The following is a 19,953-nucleotide window of genomic DNA, read 5'->3' as shown; positions in this document are numbered from 1 at the left end:
GATTTGACACTGCCCTTGTTGGCGCTCCGTGGCGGGCGGGGAGCAAGGATTCTGAATTGTATTCATAAAACCATGGCTTCTACTAAAAAAAGTTGTTACCCATCATGTTTAGAAACCTCTCTGAATGATGAGCAGATTTCTTCAGTTTTAGAACATTGGCCCCGCTTTATCACACTTGAAGCACAATTATCTGAAAACTATACAAAGCCTTTGACAAAAGTGTAACCTTTTGTAAAACAAAAAGGTATACAGGGAATCATAGGAAAAAAAGCCCCGAGTGCAGTCCGGTCGGTGTCAGTGTAGACTAGGTAAGGGAATGGTGTTTCCGCAGGGATGCGGAACTATTGTTTTCTGTTAAATAATAAATAAAAAAATAGTTTCATAGTTTAATCAAAATTTCAATGGTTGCAAATTGTGACATCTTGTTTACGTGCTTGTCCACCAGCTCATATAAAATATCTATTGAAGTGTCTTGTCTCCTCTTCAGACCCTTTACATTTGTTATTCACTAATTGTTCAACAATCTCCTACAAACAAACAAGATAAAGTAAATGGTTCGTGGTAAAATGGTGTATGGTACCTTCAAAGAGAGTCTTTGGTCTAATTTTATATAAAGGGTACTGTGTCTACTGTTTATGGGTTCTGTTTCTACTGGCTATGGGTTCTCCTTTACCCATGCCTCATCCATACATTCTTTTTCTAATTTTATGGCATCCCATGCCATGGATTTTAAAATGCGCGGGAGATTTATTCTATAAAGAATTTGTAAACTGCAAAAATGAATAATAAATTCCTCCTAAATTAAAATTATTATATATACTAATGGAATTTTAATTTTAAACATTCATATCTAAATCACCGATTCTCAAGTTGAACTACACAGGTACACTTCAGTTGTCCTTTACTTCACTTCATTTATTTACGAAATCTCATAATATAAAGTAAATTAAAAGTATAATGCAAATTACAAACCTTTAACCATGCCTCCTCCATTGATTCAAATTTGATGGCATCCCAAGCCATGCTTTTCAATATTCGCTCCATTGTGCAACTAAAGATAACAATTAAGTCAGATTAGTTATCTACAAAAAAAAAATCTTTCCATTTGACTTTTCATTCTATTCTACGATATCCATGTATTACTTTACACTACTCATTGTTTATTCACCATGTGGGCATTTTATACTACTCACTTCTCAGGAGCATTGGGAAATAGCAAAGTTTTAAATTCACTCAGGAAGAAACTATTATTTTGGGTGGTTTCATTGCCTTGAGAATTGGTTTCCTTCCTCAGATAAGCATAGAGGGGAAGTAGTCTCTCCTCGCCTAGTTATTAACAAGTCAAAAGGATTCAAATGAGTAAACAAAAACCGCATGTACTGAATAATCATTTTGACTTAATAAGCAATCAAATGTCAACAAATCTATCTTGTTTGATTAACAATAAACAATCTTGTTTTAAGTTAGAAGAATAATTACCTGTGTCCCTTTTGGCAAACGCCTCCTCCAACAGAGCCCCTGTGATGGCCCTGCCTCGATTTTTTTTTTCATAAGTCTCTCCACTGCTTGATGTTGATGCGTGGAGTGGAATACAATTAAAATAACAAAATTTTTATCGTTGTAGTCCATGGAATCAGTAAACTGTAAAAATGAAGATTAAATTCCTCCTCAATTAAAATTATTATATATGTTAATGGAATTTTAATTTCAAACATTCATATCTTAATCACCGATTCTCAGGTGGAACTACACAGGAACACTTCAGGTGTCCTTTACTTCACTTCATTTATTTATGAAATCTCATAATTTAAGTAAATTAAAAATATATAGCAAATTACAAACCTTTAACAATGCCTCCTCCATCGATTCTGATTTTATGGAATCCCACGCCATTTCTTTTATTATTCGCTCCATTGTGCAACTAAAGATAACAATTAAGTCAGATTAGTTATCTACAAAAAAAAAATCTTTCCATTTGACATTTCATTCTATTCTACAATATCCATGTATTACTTTACACTACTCATTGTTTATGCCCCATGTGACATTTTATACTACTCACTTCTCAGGAGCATTAGGGAATAGCAAAGTTTTATTTTCACTCAGGAAGAAACTATTATTTTGGGTGGTTTCATCGCCTTGAGAATTGGTTTCCTTCCTCAGATAAGCATAGAGGGGAAGTAGTCTCTCATCGCCTGGTTATTAACAAGTTAAAAGGATTCAAATGAGTAAACAAAAACCGCATGTACTGAATAATCATTTTGACTTAAGAAGCAATCAAATGTCAACAATCTATCTTCTTTGATTACAATAAACAATCTTGCTTTAAGTTAGAAGAATAATTACCTGTGCCCTTTTGGCAAAGGCCTCCTCCAACAGAGCCCCTGTGATGGCCCCTGCCTCGATGTTTTTTTTCAAAAGCCTCTCAACTGCTTGTTGTTGATTTGTTGAGTGGAATACAATTAAAATTAAAAATTTTTTAACGTTGTATTCCATGGAATCTGTAAACTGTAAAAATGAAGATTAAATTTCTCGTCAATTCAAATTATTATATATGTTAATGGAATTTTAATTTTAAACATTCATATCTTAATCACCGATTCTCAGGTGGAACTACACAGGAACACTTCAGGTGTCCTTTACTTCACTTCATTTATTTACGAAATCTCATAATTTAAGTAAATTAAAAATATATAGCAAATTACAAACCTTTAACAATGCCTCCTCCATCGATTCTGATTTTATGGAATCCCACGCCATTTTTTTTATTATTCGCTCCATTGTGCAACTAAAGATAACAATTAAGTCAGATTAGTTATCTACAAAAAGAAATCTTTCCATTTGACATTTCAATTTATTCTACAATATCCATGTATTACTTTACATTACTCATTGTTTAATCTCCATGTGACATTTTATACTACTCACTTCTCAGGAGCATTAGGGAATAGCAAAGTTTTATTTTCACTCAGGAAGAAACTATTATTTTGGGTGGTTTCATCGCCTTGAGAATTGGTTTCCTTCCTCAGATAAGCATAGAGGGGAAGTAGTCTCTCATCGCCTGGTTATTAACAAGTCAAAATGATTCAAATCAGTAAACAAAAACCGCATGTACTGAATAATCATTTTGACTTAAGAAGCAATCAAATGTCAACAAATCTATCTTCTTTAATTAACAATAATAAACAATCTTGTTTTAAGTTAGAGGAATAATTACCTGTGCCCTTTTCGAAAATGCCTCTTGCAACAGAGCCCCTGTGATGGCCCCTGCCTCGATTTTTTTTCTCAAAAGCCTCTCAACTGATTTCTTTTGATGTGTTGAGTGGAATACAAGTAATATCAAAAAATTTTTTACATTGTATTCCAAGGAATCTGTAAAATGTAAAAATGAAGATTAAATTCCTCCTCAATTAAAAGTATTATATATGTTAATGGAATTTTAATTTCAAACATTCATATCTTAATCACCGATTCTCAGGTGGAACTACACAGGAACACTTCAGGTGTCCTTTACTTCACTTCATTTATTTACGAAATCTCATAATTTAAGTAAATTAAAAATATATAGCAAATTACAAACCTTTATCAATGCCTCCTCCATCGATTCTGATTTTATGGAATCCCACGCCATTTTTTTTTATTATTCGCTCCATTGTGCAACTAAAGATAACAATTAAGTCAGATTAGTTATCTACAAAAAAAAATCTTTCCATTTGACATTTCATTCTATTCCACAATATCCATGTATTACTTTACATTACTCATTGTTAATTCCCCATGTGACATTTTATACTACTCACTTCTCAGGAGCATTGGAAAATAGCAAAGTCACTCAGGAAGAAACTATTATTTTGGGTGGTTTCATCGCCTTGAGAATTGGTTTCCTTCTTCAGATAAGCATAGAGGGGAAGTAGTCTCTCATCGCCTGGTTATTAACAAGTCAAAATGATTCAAATCAGTAAACAAAAACCACATGTACTGAATAATCATTTTGACTTAAGAAGCAATCAAATGTCAACAAATCTATCTTCTTTGAATAACAATAATAAACAATCTTGTTTTAAGTTAGAAGAATAATTACCTGTGCCCTTTTGGCAAATGCCTCCTCAACAGAGCCCCTGTGATGGCCCCTGCCTCGATGTTTTTTTTTTTCAAAAGCCTCTCAACTGCTTGTTGTTGATTTGTTGAGTGGAATACAATTAAAATTACAAAATTTTTAACGTTGTAGTCCATGGAATCTGTAAACTGTAAAAATGAAGATTAAATTCCTCCTCAATTAAAATTATTATATAGGTTAATGGAATTTTAATTTCAAACATTCATATCTTAATCACCGATTCCCAGGTGGAACTACACAGGAACACTTCAGGTGTCCTTTACTTCACTTCATTTATTTACGAAATCTCATAATTTAAGTAAATTAAAAATATATAGCAAATTACAAAACTTTAACAATGTCTCCTCCATCGATTCTGATTTTATGGAATCCCACGCCATTTTTTTTATTATTCGCTCCATTGTGCAACTAAAGATAACAATTAAGTCAGATTAGTTATCTACAAAAAAAATCTTTCTATTTGACATTTCATTCTATTCTACAATATCCATGTATTACTTTACATTACTCATTGTTTAATCTCCATGTGACATTTTATACTACTCACTTCTCAGGAGCATTAGGGAATACCAAAGTCACTCAGGAAGAAACTATTATTTTGTGTGGTTTCACTGACTTGAGAATTGGTTTCCATCCTCAGATAAGCATAGATGGAGGGGAAGTAGTCTCTCATTGCCTGGTTATTAACAAGTCAAAAGGATTCAAATGAGTAAACAAAAACCGCATGTACTGAATAATCATTTTGACTTAAGAAGCAATCAAATGTCAACAATCTATCTTCTTTGATTACAATAAACAATCTTGTTTTAAGTTAGAAGAATAATTACCTGTGCCCTTTTCGAAAATGCCTCTTGCAACAGAGCCCCTGTGATGGCCCCTGCCTCGATTTTTTTTTCTCAAAAGCCTCTCAACTGATTTCTTTTGATGTGTTGAGTGGAATACAATTAAAATTAAAAATTTTTTACATTGTATTCCAAGGAATCTGTAAACTGTAAAAATGAAGATTAAATTCCTCCTCAATTAAAATTATTATATATGTTAATGGAATTTTAATTTCAAACATTCATATCTTAATCACCGATTCTCAGGTGGAACTACACAGGAACACTTCAGGTGTCCTTTACTTCACTTCATTTATTTACGAAATCTCATAATTTAAGTAAATTAAAAATATATAGCAAATTACAGACCTTAAACAATGCCTCCTCTATCTATTCTGATTTAATGGAATCCCACGCCATTTTTTTTATTATTCGCACCATTGTGCAACTAAAGAAAACAATTAAGGTTTCGTCAAAGGGCATCATGTCCAAAATTTTATTTTTACAATAGCCTCAAAAGTATGTAAGGTATAAAGTTAAAACTTTTACAGTTTATAAATTATTTATTGGTTAACAGATAGAAAGTATCAGTTGATAAAAATAAGACTTGGAATAATATTAATTGAGAAAAATTCTTCTTAAAAATGCATATAATTTCAAAAAAATAGACCTAATTAATTCTATGCTTTTAGTGAAAACCATAATTGCAGAAACAAAATATGTTTATCAATGAAGGGGGAGTTGAACTTGGATAGCCTCTGTAAAGTTGTTTTCCTTGTTTATTTTGTCCAAATGTTAAGACTTGAAAGTGAAAGTACACTGCAAATGGCGGATTCTATAGGGGTCTTGTCTTTATACATGCCATGCTTTCAATAACAGGCTTTCAGAGACCATTCATGTCCAACTTGCCCTTCAATGATAAACATAAATTATATCTACAATGTTGGTTTTCACAAAAAGGACAGAATAAAGCAGATGCATTTTTTTAAAATATGCACATTTTCTGATACAATTTTTCTCAAAAAATATCTTTATGAAAATATTTGTTATCATGTAATACTTTCTATCTATTAATCAGTGATATATTTACAAAATGTAAAAGTTTTGACTTCATATCACACAGAATTTTGGAGCAATTGTAAAATTAATTTTTTAGACATGTTGACCTTTGACGAAACCTTAGGTCAGATTAGTTATCTACAAAAAAAAAATCTTTCCATTTGACATTTCATTCTATTCTACAATATCCATGTATTACGTTACACTACTCATTGTTTATGCCCCATGTGACATTTTATACTACTCACTTCTCAGGAGCATTAGGGAATAGCAAAGTTTTATTTTCACTCAGGAAGAAACTATTATTTTGGGTGGTTTCATTGCCTTGAGAATTGGTTTCCTTCCTCAGATAAGCATAGAAGGGAAGTAGTCTCTCATCGCCTGGTTATTTAACAAGTCAGAAGGATTCAAATGAGTAAACAAAAACCGCATGTACTGAATAATCATTTTGACTTAAGAAGCAATCAAATGTCAACAAATCTATCTTCTTTGATTAACAATAATAAACAATCTTGTTTTAAGTTAGAAGAATAATTACCTGTGCCCTTTTCGAAAATGCCTCTTGCAACAGAGCCCCTGTGATAGCCCCTGCCTCGATTTTATTTCTTTTGTGGCTCCACTGATTTCCTATGATGCGTGAAGTGGAATACAAGTAAGATCAAAATATCTTTCACATTGTATTCCAAAGAATCTGTAAACTGTAAAAATGAATAAGAAATTCCTCTTAAATTAAAATAATTATATATATTAATGGAATTTTAATTTTAAACATTCAAATCTTAATCACCGATTCTCAAGTGGAACTACACAGGTACACTTCAGGTGTCCTTTACTTCACTACATTTATTTACGAAATCTCATAATATAAAGTAAATTTAAAGTATATAACAAATTACAAACCTTTAAAAATGCCTCGTCCATGGCTTCTAATTTTATTGCATTCCAAGCCATGCTGTTTAAAATTCGATCTATTGTGCAACTATAGATAACAGTTAAGTCAAATTAGTTATCTACAAAAATCTTTCCAACTGATATATGATTCTACTCTATAATATCCATGTATTACTTTACACTACTCATTGTCTATTCCCAAAGTGACATTTATACTACGCACTACCAATGTAGGGACATTGGGAAGTAGCAAAGTTTTATTTTCCCTCAGCAGGAACTATTTTTCCCTCAAAAAAATATTTCAGATATCGAAGATAAATAGTAATTCAAAAATAATTTGATACATATTTTCCTTCATACTCAATATTGTTCATCCTATTTGATGAAGACTACAAATGTCTGACTTTGTCTTTAGGTTTGATGTAGACTACAAATGTCTGACTTTGTCTTTACGTTTGATGAAGACTGCAAATGTCTTTGTCTTTAGGTTTGATCAAGACTACAAATGTCTGACTTTGTCTTAACGTTTGATGAAGACTACAAATGTTTGTCTTTGTCTTTACGTTTGATGAAGACTACAAATGTCTGACTTTGTCTTTAGGTTTCATGAAGACTAAAAATGTTTGTCTTTGTCTTTACGTTTGATGAAGACTACAAATGTCTGACTTTGTCTCTACGTTTGATGAAGACTACAAATTTCTGACTTTGTCTTTACATTTGATGAAGACTACAAATGTCTTACTTTGTCTCAAGGTTTGATCAAGACTACAAATGTCTTACTTTGTCTCAAGGTTTGATCAAGACTACAAATGTCTGACTTTGACTGTAGGTTTGATCAAGACTACAAATGTCTGACTGACATTACGTTAGATGAAGACAATGAATGTCTGACTTTGTCTTAACGTTTGATGAAGAATAATTTGATACGTATTTTCCTTCATACTCAATATTGTTCATCCTATTTGATGAAGACTACAAATGTCTGACTTTGTCTTTAGGTTTGATGTAGACTACAAATGTCTGACTTTGTCTTTACGTTTGATGAAGACTACAAATGTCTTTGTCTTTAGGTTTGATCAAGACTACAAATGTCTGACTTTGTCTTAACGTTTGATGAAGACTACAAATGTTTGTCTTTACGTTTGATGAAGACTACAAATGTCTGACTTTGTCTTTAGGTTTCATGAAGACTACAAATGTTTGTCTTTGTCTTTACGTTTGATGAAGACTACAAATGTCTGACTTTGTCTCTACGTTTGATGAAGACTACAAATTTCTGACTTTGTCTTTACATTTGATGAAGACTACAAATGTCTTACTTTGTCTCAAGGTTTGATCAAGACTACAAATGTCTGACTTTGACTGTAGGTTTGATCAAGACTACAAATGTCTGACTGACTTTACGTTAGATGAAGACTATGAATGTCTGACTTTGTCCTTAGGTTTGATCAAGACTAAAAATGTCTGACTTTGTCTCTGCGTTTCAACATGTTTTGTAAGATATTTTACCCTCTTTAGGATTTCTGAATTTTCTCTGCTGTCTTTCAAAATCTTCATGACTTTGTTTAATTCACCTATGAATTTAAAAGAGAAAATACATCAAAGGGTTTATATACAGGATGGCTGAATTCGTCTTTACATTTGAACATGTATTGTTAGATACTACACGTATATCTTCTCCAGAAGGGTTCTTTTTTCTTTATTTTGTGCCTCATACACAATTTCAGGGGTCTACCTCTTACCTATGATTTTATTTTGAAGCCGCTTGGTCCGATTCTAATCGCTAAAAATAGATATTCGTTTTTCTTCTTGAAAAAAAATTGTCAATAAATTGTTTCAACTTTTGTCAAATTATATCCCCAAAGTCTTCTTCTTTTAAAAGATATGAAAATTCAAACGTTAAAAAAATAATTTTTGTTAGGTCACACAAAAAATAATCCTATGTTGAACATTGTTGATATTGCGTGAAATCACTTTCGAAAAATTAAATTTATCGCTTATATGTTTATCTCATGAAGAACGAACCCGAGCATTTTTTTTTACATACACGGACAATATTTTAACTCCTTTAAAACAATCATTTAAAATATCTGATTTTCCTTTATACCTTAAATATGAATATTAATATAAAAATTACAATGGATTATATTCAAGTAATTTCTTAATTTTGAAAAGATGTATTATGACTAAGGCTTCTATTAGTAGAGAAAAAAATACTCGGGTTTGAATTTTCTTCATTATTTAGATATATCCGATAAACTTATTTTTTTTCAAAATTGATTTCACAACAGGTCTTAACTTCCGTCAGGAACTACTGTATGTCAATAACGTTTTTGATCTGCGTTCTCCATGTAAGGATTGTTGTAATAAACAATTAAATCAATCTTATATTTATTTTTATGTATTATCTATGTTATGACGTACTTTTATTGTGTAAGATAACATGCGCCTGTTTCGGGTTAAGCGGCTTTTAAAAACAAGAGGCCCACGGGCCTTATAGGTCACCTGAGCATTATGCAACAACTTTCCAGTTATTGAATTTGATTCATGTTTTAAGCCAGATGCTATATATGGCATTCACAATTTTGAAAGAGGCACCATTGATCATTATAACAATACACTTAGCAGATGCTTAGCTTGGTTACTGAATACCCATATGCAGGGTAGGGGAACAATATTGCATTCCAACAAATCAGTAATATTCAGCAATAATCAGTAGTGCCCCTAACACTGTGACATAAACCCCTGACCCTAGGTCCACACATTGCACAACTTTTTAAAAGGCACCCTTAAAACTGCCCATCAAAAAATAAATAAATGTTTTATAATTATAAAGGAGTAGATTTCAAACAATTTATTCATTTTCAGTTTATAAGTAGAGCCCCCCACCCCCACCCCTGACCCTGGGGCCTTGATTAATTCTGAAAAAAACTATTTAAGTAGTTTATCTGCTTCATACCCAGAGACAGAGAAGAAAATTTTCAAAGATTTAATGTATTTTCACTATAAAAATCAATAGAGCCCCGCCCTAACACCAGAACCCCTGACCCTGGGGCCATAAAATTCAAAATTTTAGAAGAGGCATGTTTGCTCATCATAACTATGTACTAAGTTAGTTTATTTTATTCCTAGGAGCAGAGAAGAAGATTTTCAAAGAATTCATGTATTTTCACTATAAAATCAATAGAGCCCCCCCCCCCCCCCCCAACACAAGAACCCTTGACCCTTGGGCCATAAAATTCACAATTTTTGTTCAGGCACTCTTGCTCATCATTACTATGCACTTAGTTAGTTTGCTTAATACCTAGGGCAAAGAAGAAGATTTTCAAAGAATTCATGCATTTTCACTATACAATGTAAAATCAATAGAGCCCACACATACCCCCCCCCCCAACACCAGAACCCTTGACCCTGGGGCCATAAAATTCACAATTTTGGTTCAGGCACTCTTGCTCAACATAACTATGCACTTAGTTAGTTTATTTGATACCTAGGAGCAGAGAAGAAGATTTTCATTGAATTCATGCATTTTCACTATACAATGTATAATCAATAGAGCCCCCCCCCCCCCCCTGAGAACTCTTGTGGGGCTGTAAAACAATTTGGGTAAAAGCACTCTTGCTCATCATAACTATGCACTTAATTAGTTAATTTGATACCTAGGGGCAGAGAAGAAGATTTTCAAAGAAATTATGTATTTTCTCTATATATAATCAATAGAGCCCCACCCTAACACCAGAACCCCTGACCCTGGGGCCATAAAATTCACAATTTTGGTAGAGGCACTCTTGCTTATCTTAACTATGTACTTAGTTGGTTTATTCAATATCCAGGAGCAGAGAAGAAGATTTTCAAAAATTTTCAGAAATAATGCATTTTCACTATATACTTATTTAACCCCACCCTAGCACTAGAACCCCTGACCCCAGGGCCATGAATTTCACAGTTTTGGTAGAGGACTCAATGCTGATTACAATCATGCAAACAGTTTGACTGCTTGATGTCCAGGAGTAAAGAAGAAGATTTTTAAAGATTGCATTAATTTTAGTGGTTTTGGCCCCACCCCTCAGGCCAGGGGGGCAGGGATAATGAAATTCACAACTTTTGTTTCCCTTCACCCATAGATGCTTTATGCCAAAATTGGTTGAAATTAGTTTGAGTGGTTGCAGAGAAGAAGCTGAAAATGTTCAAATGTTAACGCACGTGAAATATTAGCAATAGGTCACCTGAGTTTACTCAGGTGACCTAAAAAGAAATTTTAATTCATCAAAAGGTGATGATGATTTTTAAAACAGCGTAGATGTCAAGCACATCGAAATGGGAGGCAATCGTTCCGACGCTTATGAATCTTTTGATAGGTATCAAACTAGCACCGTCAACATATTCACTTGATTATTCATGCAAAATTAGAAATTAAAAGCCAATGCAAGTATCAGGCAGTGTATATATTACATTGTATAAAATCAGGTTGTGTATTTAATACATTATATAAAATCAGACAGTTTATATATTACATTGTATAAAATCAGGCAGTTTATATATTACATTGTATAAAATCAGGCAGTGTATATATATATCATTGTATAAAATCCCTGTTAAATTTTCCTCCACACCAATAAAATTTGATGTTAACTAGCTGATGTTTTTCAGTCATCTCCATCTTTGTAGTTCTTCTCCCCACGCGAGTTTAACAGCTCGACACTGCTTTCTTTGCATATAAATGACGTCACTGCGCACAAAGGAGCTCACGGTAAACACTGGTCAGATCTAGTGAATAAGCCAAAAAGCATGATCGTCTACTACATGTTTATTTTTACTACAAACCTGTAGGTTAGGGAAACTTAGGATGTGATTTTACATCACTGCAGGAATTTCAATTAGTATTTTTTTTAAACATGTTTGTGAAAAATACGAAGGATAGGTACTTAGTAAGAATTTCCATACTCACATTAACAAAGTCAGTTTTCCATGTTAAATAGTACTCTTAGGTATTTAATGTATAACGACCGTATTTTGTACCTAATAAATGAACGGTCCAATATTTTTAATCATGGTAGCAATTTGAGATATTATCAAATGAAAATGCTCATTTTACAAAATTTTGATTATTGCCCAATTAATATCTCTTTGAATTTTACATTGAAGTCTATGGGCAGTGCATGATTTTATAAGATATTGTAAAAAGTAATTTGAATTTCAAGAAAATCTCTTGGTGAAAATGCATAATTGGAATTTAAAAAAAATTATTTATATTGTGAAATCAAAACATTTCTTATTTTTAAATGTGCAAAATGAAAAGGCATGTTATAAGTCTTGTCAATTTGGTTTTTTTCAAAAAGGTTTGTTTTCCACAAGTAAACAAGATTTTTTTTAATTTTACCATGTACAGTGAAACGCTGTCGCAACCACTATTGAAATAATGACCACTATTGAAATAATTGTTTCAGTAGTGGTTGCAACAAAGCGCATTGAAGTGAAAAAAAATTTCTGTTTGGATGGAACGTTTTGAGCTATCTTTAGACACGCCCGTTTCTTTTTAATAAATTGTATTCTGAACAATTAGATACCTCGGACCTGCTCCCCACAGTTTTCGGCGATTTGTTATCCGTAGGGGTTGTATCCTTGCTTGTTGTAAAAGGCGACTATATGGGGCGGTCCTTCGGATGAGATCGTATAACCCGGGGCCCCATGTCACAGCAGGTGTGGCACGAAAAAGACCCCTCCCTGCTCAATGGCCCTGAGTGCCGAGCATAGGCCTAAATTTGCAACCCTTCACCAGCTATGGTGACGTCTCCATATCAGTGAAATATTCTGGAGAGGGACGTTAAACAGTATTCATTCAATCAATCAATCGTTCGTAACATCAAACTAGAGCGGCAGTTGAAAAAAACTTCATTTAAAACAGCTGCGTTGTCATCTTTCTGATTATGAAAGATTGTTTCCTGTAAATTTTAAATAAAATTTGATGCAGTAGTTTTCATTTTCATCCTTGGGGCAAAGTGAGTAGAGGGGGAGCAAAAAGATGCTCAAAAAGCTTAGATTTTCCAGGACGCCATGCAGTTGTTGGGTCCAAATTTATAATTTTATTAAAACATTACCTCATCATTCTGCCTCGGAACTGCTTCTCATTCTTTTCTGATAGCAGTCATCAATCTTATTTTTCTTCGTAATTTCTTATTTTCCTTTTCCAGGTCCTCATTCTGTACATCAAAGGGTTTTTATACATTGTACAGGTTTGTTGTTGTTTGACCTTTTAAAGGCTTTTGATAATGTAGATCATGTAATTTTACGTAGAAAACTAAATGCCATTTGATTCAGAAATACAGACTGATTTAGTTCTTACTTATTAAATAGAAATGTATTATTATGTGTAATGTATTGTTTAATGTATGATGACATGTATAATTATGTGTGCTTGCTTTGATAGGTTATCACACTGAATGGTGCGTGTTTACTGCAGTATTTAATGTATTTCAATACACCTCATACATTCTCACAAAAATGTTTGTATTTGTTTAATGTATGATGACAAGATACCAAATAGATACTACTACTGACTCAGCAGCTCTTCTTTATCTCGTTGCAGACTTCTCGCTTCTCCAATCAATTTGGTGTTGTCTTTTTTAGATAATCTCGTTGCAGACTTCTCGCATCTCTCCTCAATTTGGTGTTGTCTTTTTTTTAAGACCTTTTTTTTCTTTTGTTCCAAAGTCCGCACTCCTTTCTCATGTTTCAAAGTCCGCACTTCTTTCTTCAAATTTGTGTTTTCTTTTATTTGTTTAGGTTTGATATTTAGACATTGAATGATACGTGTTTACTGCAGAATTTAAGGTATTTCCATCCACCTTTGATGACAGACTCATGCATTTTTACAAAAATGTTTTAAATCCATACACAATAGATCCTTTTCACTGAGTCGATTGGAGTTGTATCGTAAGACCCAGGGGACCTAAGTGAAGGTCTGCAGTTTTGGAGGAGTGGCAACAGGCAATGGCTTTAAGAAGGTTTAATATAAGTGGACAAGAATGAAACCGTTGAAATAGTTTTAAGAGTACATATAAGAGAGTGAAAAGAAGATAGTATATACTGTAAACCATGTTTATTCGCGTCCGAGAAATTTTCGCGGAGTTTGCAAGAGCCTCGTCATCGCGAATATTTCTCGCCGCGAACCGGTCCTTAAAGTGTATTTGTCTATCAACTACAGATCAAAAAAGGCTTGATCGCTAATATTAATCGTCGCAAACTAGTTTATCCATAGTCAATCGCGAAATAAAGTCGTCGCGAATAAAAGTTGGTTAACAGTAATGCATGTCATAAGAGCTAAAGAAAGATTCTTTATATTTGAAATGACCTTGACCTTGATATAAATTTCAAGGTCAAACATCAATGAATCACATGCAGTTAGATTCGTGTCTCCATGACTTATCATTTTGAAAATGTTTGATTATTTGTAAAATTTGTAAAAACTTTCCGGTGCAATCACTTATTAAAAGGGTCGATTGATTGATTGATTGTATATTGTTTAACGTCCCTCTCGAGAATTTTTTACTCATATGGAGACGTCCCCGTATGCCGGTGAAGGGCTTCAAATTTTGACCTTTACTCGGCACTCAGGGCCATTGAGCAGTGAAGGATTTGTATCGTGCCAACACCTGTCGCTGACACGGGGCCTCGGTTTTTAAGGTCTCATCCGAAGGACCCGCAACTTTCACTTCAATGTGCCGAGCGCATGGCGAAGGAACAGTTGCTACCAATTTTAACGACTAGGTCAGTCGCGGCCGAGATGCGAACTCATGACCTCCCGATCACGGAGCGAGCGCTCTACCGACTGAGCTACCGTGAACGGTTTAAAAGGGTCGAAGAAAAATTAAGCAATAAATAGATTGAAAAGTTTTCTTAATTAGTCATAGATATTGGAAAACGTTTTGTATCTCTACGGTAAGAGAGTGAAAGGAAGATTATATATGCTGCATGTCATGGGCGATATAGAAAGATTTTTTTCATATATTTGAAAGGTCAAAGGTCAATTAATCACATGCAGTTAGCTTCATGTCTCTACGACTTATCGTTTTGATAAGGGTTCTGTTTTCTTTAATTTGTGCATCATGCACTTTTTATGCCCCCGTAAACGAAGTTTCGGGGGTATATAGTTTTGGTCATGTCTGTCATGCATTGGGATATCCTACAGCATGATATATAGCAATTAGTATGAATCAAGTGCATGCACGTGCGCTGCAATCTCATTGGCTGAAACTTTAAATAGCTATAACTCCCTTGGTTTTCAACTAAACAGGATGGGATTTGGAACATAGATAGATATAAAAGACTTCTACAAGAAGGTATGGTCACCATGCACATGCATACACGTGCGTGTACGTGCGCTGCAATCTGACTGGCTTGAATATTAAACAACTATAACTCCCTTTGTTTTCAACCAAACAGGTGGGGATTTAGAACATAAATACATGTAATGGACTTCTACAAGAAGGTATGGTCACCATGCTCATGAAAGGACGTGTGTGCCCGTGAAATGAGTAAAATCAAGAATACACTTGAATGAGCGAATTTTTTAATACTTTTGGATTAAATGTGCTAGTATTAAGTATATTTTAATATGTAGATATGTACTACAGACAAGATGATATGGTCATTACGCACATACATTCACATGCGCACGCGTGCAATGCTAAAATTTGAATGAACTTGGGTACACTTCTGGGTAAACGTTGTTAAAGTCTCAAATTCACAGACTTTGTCTTTTTGAATGAAGCTTACAGGGAATAGTGCAACAAAAGGGAGTTGGGGAGCGCTTGGGGAACATCTGTAACGGTCCCCGTTACAATTAGCACTAGTTCATATGTGTATTCCTTTCTTTGGGTACCACCAAATTTGACCTTTTGACCTTGACCTTAGAGTTTGACCCACTTTTACATGACGCTTTTAAAATTTTACTTTGGTCATATCTTTTGATTGATTGATTATATATTGTTTAACGCCGAGTCGGCAATATCTCAGCCATATTTCGGCGGACTATAAGGTTGACGGATAAGTAAAGTTTTTGGTTTCTCTGGCGGCCCCCAATGAGCTTACTCTATTTCGAACTACCCCGTGGGGATCCGGGTTATAATAGTTCCTCAGTACCCCTTGCTTGTCGTAAAAGGCGACTAAATGGGGCGGTCCTTCGGATGAGACCGTATAAACCGAGGCCCCGTGTCACAGCAGGTGTGGAAAGATAAAGATCCCTCCTTGCTCAATGGTCCTGAGTGCCGAGCATAGGCCCAAATTTGCAGCCCTTCACCGGCAATGGTGACGTCTCCATATCAGTGAAATATTCTGGAGAGGGACGTTAAACAGTATACAATCAATCAGTCTATTTCAAACTCCAGAGAAACGATCTTTTGCGTGCCAAAGGGGTTGTCATCCTTGACACGGGGCACCATTTAACGTCCCGTCCGACGGACTTAAATATTTTAAAAAATATACCAACTGTTAAAAATAGTGTATAAAGTGTTGATAAATAAATTCATATATGCTAATGCATTTCTAATTGAAATTACTTTCAAGATTTTATTCAAATTTTACTATAATAATCCGTCTCTTGTAGATATTCTAAAATTTTGTAAACATGAACATTTGCATATCTTTTGAAACTAGACATCAGGACATTTATACTTCATATATGTAATGTTTGTTAAAAGACCTTTCACTGGATACCAACAACCTTTACCCTTTGACCTTGTAGATTTTCGTTCTTGTGAAAAACTTTAACCTTGAACATAACTTTTGAACGGTAAAGTATAGGGCTTTCACACTTCATATATGTAATCTTAGTGAAAAGACCCTTCATAGGATATGAAGATCCTTGACCCTTTGACCTTGATCTTTGAAATTGAACTTCTTTTAAAAAAAACAGACCTTAATCATAAATTGTAAAGACTTAGGGCTAGTACTTTCATACTTTACATAAGTGATCCTTAAGACAATACTTTTTATTTGATAACAATTACTTTGACCCTTTTACCTTGGAGTTTGACCTACTTTTTAGGGAATTTAAAATTTTACTTTTGTCATATCTTTTGAACAGTAGACACCTGGACAATTATACTTCACATATGTAATGTTTGTTAAAAGACTTTTCACTGGATACCAACAACCTTGACCCTTTGACCTTGTAGATTATCGTACTTGTGAAAAAACTTTAACCTTGGCCATAACTTTTGAACGTTAAGATATAGCGCTTTCATATTTCATATATGCAATCCTTGTGAGAAGACCCTTCATTGGATACCAAGAACGTTTTACATTTTGACCTTGACCTTTGAGATTGACCTACTTTTAAACAGCAAACCTTGACCACAACTTTAAAAGACTTAGGGCTAGAGCTTTCATACTTACATATTTGATCATTATGACAAGACCATTCATTTGATAACAATAACTTTGATCCTTTGACCTTGGCCTTTTTTAAGAAATTGAACGTTGATTATACCTTCTGAATGTGTAGGGCTAAGTCTTTCATGCTCTACAAAAGTATTTTTATGTGGCAAGACCTTTCATTTTATACTAATTACATTGACATTTTAACCTTGGAGATTTTTGTATTTAAAAAACTTTAACATTAGCTAACTTACAAATTTCACAATTGATTTCCAGTGAGAATACCCTACTTTTGGTACCAATTAATTAAATTTGCATTCAAGAAAAGCTTAATCTTTGCTATGTTTTCATACGGGGGCATCAATGTTTTACAAACATATCGTGTTTGCTTAGGCAGTCTACTTCACCTTTCAAATATAAAAAAAAAGAAATTCATCAAATGGTTCAATACAGGTATGATCTTGTTAAGTGATTTTGTCTTTAAAATATCTTGGTTGTCTCTCGTGCCTTGAAGAAGATTCCTTAAACTTTCATTTCCACCTACTTTGTATGATTTTATTAAAGAAAACAGAAGAAAATAAAAGAAAACGTTCTATATCTTTACGGTTTACGGTCTCGGAGGAGTAGTGATAACAAGCTTTTCAGTAAAAGGGGGCAATAATTGCAAAAGGCGTCAAAAATCAAACATGGGGGGTCGTTTTTGGAATAACTTTTAGAATCCGGTATTATGAACTTAAATGTTTTTTCAATAAGTCTTGCAGTTTCAAAACATCTGCAGAAATGAATTGAAAACCGGGATAGAGAACAATAAGAGGTCTTGCTTCCTACTTTGAATTTCGTTTTATATCCGTTTCCTTAAAATTAAATTCAATGAAAAAGAAAACAAAATTGGCTTAGTTAAAGGATTAGAAAAAATGAAAATTAAATAAACTGAAACGTATAACCTATAAATTTTCAAGGTCAAAAATCAAGGGTCACATTGCAAAAAAATTCATGCCTCTACGACTTACACTTTAAAGTTTTAAGGTATAAAAACAAGCGCAAAGACAGTAATGGGCGATAACTCATATCAGGGTCATAAGATCCTTTCGCTTTGATAGACTGAAGTTTTGTCTTAAGGCCCTGAAGGAATTAGTGACGGCGTTCGTTTCTCTACTGTCTGCGGTGTCGGAGGATTTGCAAAAAAAGGATTTTCGCACAAAGGGCAGTAACTTTTAAAAGTGTTAATCTTAGGGGACAAGAATGAAATGTTTGGAAAAAAAATTATGAGTACATAGTAAAGATGCAAAAACATGTAATATATGTTGAAAGATAGAAGAAATAAAAAAAAAGGATTTTCGCACAAAGGGCAGTAACTTTTAAAAGTGTTAATCTTAGGGGACAAGAATGAAATGTTTGGAAAAAAAATTATGAGTACATAGTAAAGATGCAAAAACATGTAATATATGTTGAAAGATAGAAGAAATATAAAAAGAGCTTAATTTCTCGTATTTGGAATGGCCTTGACCTAACTTTGGCCTTTGTATAAATTTCAGGATCAAAGATCATTGAATCTTGTGCAGTTGGTCCCTTGTCTCTACGACTTCTCGTTTTGAAAATTTTCAATGAGCCGTAAAATTCAAAAACTTTCAGAAGCAAACACTCATTGAAGGGGTGAACAAATACAAATATTGAAAAGTCTCCCAATTAGTAAAAGACATTGGTTAAGTTTCGGAACTTTCAATTTTGAAAGAGACCAGAGACCAGAAGAGCTTATGCGAAAGTAATGCGCCCGGCCGTCTGTCTGTCTGTTAACAATTTTTCAAAATGCTACTCCTCCTACAGTTTTGGTTTGGTTTCAATATAGGAGTATTTTACCCTATCTTTGGACTTTTAGTAGGGAGTGACTTTCTCGGCGCTACGTATTGGAGAATACTAGTAGATTCTCATAACTAGTGGTTATGAAATAAATAACACAGGAACTTAAAATTGTTGTTGATAACGATCAGACGACTTATGCCCAATCCTGTGCCGTGAGAGAACTTTTAATTGGCTATTTACACCATTTGACATTCGGCAGCATTTCTATCATGTATATTTCAACAGTGAAGGGAAGCTGTGTAAATTTCCGAAGCTAATTAGGTAACGTCGAGAATGGCACACCTGACTGAAAGTCCAAACTAAGCGTGTAATTCTTCTCAGTTGACACACAAGTAGACCATACTAAGATACATAATTCTGTGTACCGGATTTTGATTTCGATGAACGTTGCTGCCGTTATTACTAAAAATAGATTTTTTTTGGTGAAAATCATTCAAAATGCTACTCCTCCTACAGTTTTGGTCTGATTTTAATATAACTTGGCAGACAAGTAGACTACACTAAGATACATCTTTCTATTTATCGGTTTTTGATTTCGATGAACGGTGTTGCCGTTGTTACTAAAAATAGAATCATTTGTGAAAATCATTTCAAATGCTACTCCTCCTATAGTTTTGGTCTGAATTCAATATAACTTGACACACAAGTAGACCACATTAAAATACATTATTCTGTATATAGATTTTTGTTTCGATGAACGGTCTTGCTGTTGTTACTTAAAAAAAGAAATTCTTTGATATACATTTAAACGCTACTCCTCCTACAGTTTTGGCCTGATTTCAATATAACTTGGCACAGAAGAAGAAGAAGACTACACTCAGATTGATT

At 33.7% G+C, this 19,953-nt stretch overlaps 1 long non-coding RNA gene across 1 annotated transcript; it reads right to left on the bottom strand.

The window, feature by feature from the left end:
• Window positions 1-372: 372 nt before the first annotated feature.
• LOC134245097 (uncharacterized) lies at window positions 373-3,362 on the bottom strand. The gene is made up of 7 exons (XR_009987353.1): window positions 3,218-3,362; window positions 2,929-3,061; window positions 2,710-2,788; window positions 2,347-2,508; window positions 2,063-2,195; window positions 973-1,051; window positions 373-527 (listed from the first exon to the last, which is right to left on the bottom strand). It is a non-coding gene; the product is annotated as an uncharacterized LOC134245097 (long non-coding RNA).
• Window positions 3,363-19,953: the final 16,591 nt, after the last annotated feature.

The sequence above is a fragment of the Saccostrea cucullata genome, unplaced genomic scaffold (genome assembly GCF_032062105.1).
Source record: "Saccostrea cucullata isolate Sc308-1 unplaced genomic scaffold, CSIRO_AGI_Scuc_v1 ctg556, whole genome shotgun sequence".
NCBI lineage: Eukaryota > Metazoa > Mollusca > Bivalvia > Ostreida > Ostreidae > Saccostrea > Saccostrea cuccullata.
Note: the sequence above shows the minus strand (reverse complement) of the source record. Positions and strands in the feature narration are given on the sequence as shown.